This window comes from Hemibagrus wyckioides, linkage group LG11 (genome assembly GCF_019097595.1).
Source record: "Hemibagrus wyckioides isolate EC202008001 linkage group LG11, SWU_Hwy_1.0, whole genome shotgun sequence".
Classification (NCBI taxonomy): Eukaryota; Metazoa; Chordata; class Actinopteri; order Siluriformes; family Bagridae; genus Hemibagrus; species Hemibagrus wyckioides.
The window spans coordinates 257,501-263,955 of NC_080720.1; the positions used below are offsets into that span (position 1 = coordinate 257,501).

At 41.3% G+C, this 6,455-nt stretch overlaps 1 protein-coding gene across 6 annotated transcripts in view; it reads right to left on the bottom strand.

Moving 5' to 3' along the window:
• The window catches only part of itpr1a (inositol 1,4,5-trisphosphate receptor, type 1a), a 163,761-nt gene extending 162,744 nt beyond the window's left edge, over positions 1-1,017 (bottom strand). For all 6 annotated transcript variants that reach the window (XR_009206065.1, XM_058403087.1, XM_058403086.1 and 3 more), the window contains exon 1: positions 861-1,017. The gene's annotated coding sequence lies outside the window, so the exon portion shown is untranslated. The remainder of the gene's footprint in view (positions 1-860) is intronic.
• Positions 1,018-6,455: the final 5,438 nt, after the last annotated feature.

Consider the following 6,455-nt stretch of genomic DNA (forward strand, 5'->3'; position numbering starts at 1 on the left):
TGCATATCAAATAAGTCTAACACACACACCTCCACTTCCCCTCTATCATATTATACATCACACACACACACACAGAGAGAGTAGGGATTTGCATATGCACATGTGTAGAGGATTTTTCCTGTTACACCTAACAGTAACGCTCAGAATGGATTTCACCAAGCTGCAGTGTTGAACATGATCTCAGCACGGACAGGAACATGGGATGAACACGGGATGAACCAAACAAAGTCATAAAATCCTCCTGCACACTTTTTTCACACACTTCTTTGACTCTTATGATTAAGGGCTGTGATAAAGAAGACAGAGTTGATGAGAGCTGTAAATGCATCTGTATCCCCAGCAGCTTCATATCTGCTCCATGTTCAGGAGGCCACATGAGGAGAAGATCCAACAGGAAGTGGAACAGGACTTCAGCTTTAACTCTTTAAACACCACAGAAAACCACAGAACTGACCCAGAACACTGCATTTACTCCTTATCTAACAGCAGAAAGGACCAGCTCTACTGCCCATGACCACAGGAACCATGAGATAAATAAAGCGTTATAAAGAAACTCAGAAAAGAATGAGATCCAGTTTAAAGTGAGTTTAATCTTAAAGATAAATGAGCTTTATTTCAGTTTTCAGAGTTTAGCGATAAAAACACGAATCAGAGTCAAACAGAAACTTTATTATCTTACTAAAAGAAGGTTTTAAAATCACTTCTGATTCTTTTAAATCAGATTATTTTGTCTTTTTCTCTCCACTTAAAGACTTTTTCCTCCCCGGCGCAGGGGCGATGCTCTGACACACATCATATAAATATTTACTCGGATAAAAGCTGAACTCGGCTTTAAAATGTTTTAAAAATGAGTTTTTTACCTCACACAGCTGATCTTCACTCGGTCTTCTGAGTTTTCGCCAGCAGTTTAGTTTAAAAGCTTCGTCTTGGAGAAAAACACATCATGCCGAAGAACTCTAGAGCTCCTAACAGTCACAGCCCGCTGTTCATCTGCCTGCTGCACGGTTATGATCGGCTATTTCCGCCTCAGATCGGTTCTGATCGTTTATTTCCGGCTAAGATCGACTATTTCCGTCTCAGATCGGCTCTGATCGTTTATTTTCGGCTCATCTCGGTTGCTTCCGGCACTGTAAGCACTCTGCACAAACACAACCATGGACAAGTACAGTGGTCAGTGTAAATGAGTACACACCCAGGACAGCTCATGTTGGACGTTTGGGGGACAAAGTTAGAGAGGCCAGGTTAAGATGGTTTGGACATGTCCAGAGGAGGGAGAGTGACTATATTGGTAGGAGAATGTTGGACATGGAGCTGCCAGTCAGGAGGCAAAGAGGAAGGACAAAGAGGAGGAATATGGATGTAATAAATGAGGATATGAAGCTAGTGGGTGTAAGTGTTGAGGATGCAGAAGATAGGGATAGGTGGAGAGAGATGATTCACTGTGGAGACCCCTGAAGGGAAAAGCCCAAAGAAGAAGAAGAAGATAAACGTCTATAATATATAGTATATACATGTATGTAGATAGAAAATCAAATATAAATATAAATATAAATATAAAATGTTGACAAGACTAAGTTTAATATAACATCTGTTTAACTTATTACATTAAAGTAAGGTTAATAATATAACTTAGATTACACATTTTTCAGTTTTATTCAAATTAGAGTGATGCATTTATGCTGAGCACTGTACATTACATACAGCTGTAGAGACGGCCTTATTTATTTTTATTTATTTTCTGTGTCATTCAGATGAGGATAAGTTTTGAGTCTGGTTCCTCTCAAGGTTTCTTCCTCTTATCATCTCACAAAGATTTTCCCTTACCACGCTTCCCTCAGGCCTGCTATTGAGGGATAAATATCATTTAAATTTTAAATTTTGGAATCTTTCTTATTCTATACTTTTATATTTCCTTTGTTAAAAGTGTGATACAAATAACACTGAATTGTACTGAATTAAAAGAACAAGATGTTTTTATCCCTGCTCTCCACAGTCTATAAGCTGTCAATCCTTTCCTTTACATTTACAGCATTTAGCAGACATCCTCAATAGTCTGATCAGTAGTCCACCACCTTAACCACTAAGCTACCACATCCTCCACACCCCCACATCCCCACATCATGCTGCTCTAGAAAAGGCCATCTGCTAAATGCCAGAAACTTTACAGTCCCACCATTTCATTTGTTTTATCTGTATCTTTGTACTATTTGTGTCTTGCATTACATTACTGCTTGTTACTGGATTCATGCTACTCCTGGCCTCATGGTCTCTTCTTGCACTGCTGCTACAGTTATACATATGCTACTGTGCTGTGTTGCACAATAATCTAGTTCAATAACAATAATTTTATGAATCCATGAAAAAAAAAAAAAAAAAAAAAGCCGTCTCCAAAGGCATTTCAGAGAACTTGACCACGTGTAACCACACCAGCCCAGGACCTCCACCTCCAGCATCTTCACCTCCAAGATGGTCTGAGACCAGCCACCCGGACAGCTGCTGCAACAATCAGTTTGCATAACCAAAGAATTTCTGAACAAACTGTCAGAAACCGTCTCAGGGAAGCTCATCTGCATGCTCGTCGACCTCATCGGGGTCTCGACCTGACTGCAGTTCGTCGTCGTAACCGACTCGAGTGGGCAAATGTTCACATTCGATGGCGTCTGTGACTTTGGAGAGGTGTTCTCTTCACGGATGAATCCCGCTTTTCACTGTACAGGGCAGATGGCAGACAGCGTGTATGGTGTCGTGTGGGTGAGCGGTTTGCTGATGTCAACGTTGTGGATGGAGTGGCCCATGGTGGAGGTGGGGTTATGGTATGGGCAGGCGTATGTTATGGACAACGAACACAGGTGCATTTTATTGATGGTATTTTGAATGCACAGAGATACCGTGACGAGATCCTGAGGCCCATTGTTGTGCCATTCATCCACAACCATCACCTCATGTTGTAGCATGATAATGCACGGCCCCATGTTGCAAGGATCTGAACACAATTCCTGAAAACATCCCAGTTCTTGCATGGCCAGCGTACTCACCGGACATGTCACCCATTGAGGATGTTTGGGATGCTCTGGATCGGCGTATACGACAGCGTGTTCCAGTTCCTGCCAATATCCAGCAACTTCACACAGCCATTGAAGAGGAGTGGACCAACATTCCACAGGCCACAATCAACAACCTGATCAACTCTATGCGAAGGAGATGTGTTGCACTGCGTGAGGCAAATGGTGGTCACACCAGATATTGACTAGTTTTCGGCCCCCCCCCCCCCGGGACCCCCCCAATACAGTAAAACTGCACATTTTAGAGTGACCTTTTATTGTGGTCAGCCTAAGGCACACCTGTGCAATAATCAGGCTGTCTAATCAGCATCTTGATATGCCACACCTGTGAGGTGGATGAATTATCTCAGCAAAGGAGAAGTGCTCATTAACACAGATTTAGACAGATTTGTGAACAATATTTGAGAGAAATAGGCCTTTTGTCTTGATCTTGATCTTTGAGTTCAGCTCATGAAAAATGGGGGAAAAAACAAAAGTGTTGCGTTTATAATTTTGTTCAGTGTATATACACACTACTCACAGAAAGTTAAGGATATTGGGCTTTCGGGTGAAATTTCAGGATGCACCTAAAATGCACTATAACCTTTCCAGGTGAACTTAATTTGACCTTCTCTACACTTCTGAATGCACATGTCCAACTGTTCAGTGTTTCAGTACTTTCTGCAGAACTTGCTGTTCTCTAACAAGGTGCTTAACGGCAAAATTCACAACTGGTGTTTGATCCATGAATCCACCAATAAATTTTCTGGTTCCATTAGAATTGGTATTTAAACAGTCCTCTTCATCATGCTGTTCACATTTTAACATCATGAGACCAAGACCACACCTAACAACTGATCAACAGAACCTCACCATTGTGAGGCTTCAAACAGGATGTTCTCAGAGGGAAGTGGCCACTGAGCTTAGAGTGTCACAGAGTGTCATCAGCAGGTTGGGACAGAGATACAGAGAGACTGGAAGAGTCACAGAAACGCATAGAAGTGGACGTCCTTTGGCCACATCCCATGTTGATGACCGCTTCATTGTGAACAGTGCCCTGCGGAACCGGATGATGAATGCCACTCAACTCCAGGCACATTTAAGGGAGGTGAGAGGAACCCAAGTGTCAGACCATCTGAAACCGTTTACATCAGCGTGGTCTACGTGCTAGACGACCTGCAAGGGCACCTGACCACACCCCCAGGCACAGGCGTCGGGCCAGGGAGCATTTATGCTGGACGAGGGACCAGTGGGCCTCAGTGATGTTCTCTGATGAAAGTCGATTCACGTTGAGCAGAAATGATGGACCCAACGATGTTGGAGACGTCAAGGAGAGCGCTATGCATCAGCCACTGTTGTGGTGGTGTTACAGTCTGGGCAGGTGTGTCCACTCAATACAGAACTGACCTACATCTTGTGAATGGTACAGTGACAAGCCAATACTACCTGAATAACATCATTAATCCAGTCATTGTGCCCCTGCATGAACAACACAGACCTAATTTCATCTTTATGGACGACAATGCTCCAGCTCATCGAGGTCGCATCATTAGGGAACGGCTGCTGGAGGCTGGGGTACCTCAAATGGAGTGGCCTGCACTTTCTCCAGACCCGAATCCCATAGAAAACCTCTGGGATCAGCCGAGTCGCCGTGTAGAGGCTCGTAACCCTGCACCCCAGAACCTCAATGACCTGAGGGCCGCCCTTCAAGAAGAGTGGAATGCCATGCCTCAGCAGACAATAAGTCGACTCGTGAACAGCATGAGACGTCGTGGTCAAGCTGTAATTGATGGTCAAGGGCACATGACAGATTATTGAGACATTGAGATTTTTTGTTGTGGTATACCCACCACTGTTGTTGGCTTTTGTTTCAGTAAATTGTTTGAGATGAGGAAATCACCACTGCAGCTTCTACTTAAATGTCCTACTTTCATGATATAATATCACTGTAGTGTGAACTTTTTACATTTTCCATAAATTTCACTCAAAAGCCAAATATCCTTAACTTTTTGTGAGTAGTATATATATATATGTAATTGATTACATATTACTTTTGTTGTCATGCCAGTAACACTCACAAAAATCATGTGGCTTTACCACATATGGACTAATTTCTGAAACATTTTCTAAAGGAAATGTAGAATATTTTATCACAGAATAATGCAGGAGTTTGGATTTAAAAGACAGAGAGTGTCAGCTCAAGTCCTGTACACTATTTCAGCTAAGTTCTGCAATTAAGTAAAATACAAATAAAATAAAAGAATAAAATGATAACTACAACATTAAACAACAAAACCATGGCTATAAAGACAGAACAAAAACAGAAGACACAATACTACAGATTTAAAAGACATTTAAATTTCTGGAAGAATAAATCTGTTTTTAAACTGGACTTAAAATGTGTACAGTAATGTCAAAGACCCGGTCACCGCATCCAGGTGTGATGAGGTCAGAGAAGGTCAGAGATATAAATTAGTGCGGATGTGCAGAGATTAGAGAGAGAGGGAGAGAGAGAGAGAGAGAGAGAGAGAGAGAGAGATCCAATAATAATGTCCGGACAGATTGTTCCACTTGGAGTAAAATGTCGAACCTGTGGTCCGGTCCCTAAACCCACAGAACATTAATGAACACATGGTGAAGAGTCCCTTCCCTGCAGACTGTATGAACCACAGAAACAAATATCAATTAAATTCACCTCACTGATTGGATTGATTGGACAACATGCCTGATTATATTAACCCTGCCCACATCTCTGCCCACATCTTACAAAACAAATACAGAACAAAACAAATTAGTATTAATTATGAAGTGTTTTTTTTTATAACTTGTAATCCATCAGTTCTACGGGTCACTTTATTTTAAACTTTTCTTAATGATTTTCTTTAGAATAAATGTCATTTAGTCATTTAGTGAAGTTGCCTGTTGGAAGGTGTTTATGAGGGCGTGGTTAATGAGATGAGTGACAGCTGTCAGATATACAATGAAGCTTCTCCATTACATTTCGCCTGTAAAGCTTAAAGCAGAAACTTAAAAATAAAAAAATATTTCTTAAATAATCACGTTAGTTATCATATGGGTGTGGTTTCCAGTTTCCCCGCCCACTGCCGTTGTCATGGTGATGCAGCAGGCTGGATTTAGCTGAAATACAATTTGTTTATTTTTATCACATACATCAGATTAATTATATCTTTATTAATAATTTGATCACAGATTTGATATTAAACTATTTCTGAGGTTAGAGTTTGGAGTTTAAACTTTCACTCGGTTTTTAGTTTCTCAGTTCCAGAGTAAAAATGAGTTTGGTTTGAAAATGTCACTGTTTATTATTCTTACACTTTAATGACTTCCTGTGGGATTAATTACACTGCGTCCTCAAACTGGCGCTTTAACGAGTAGGGTCTGTCACTTCCTGTC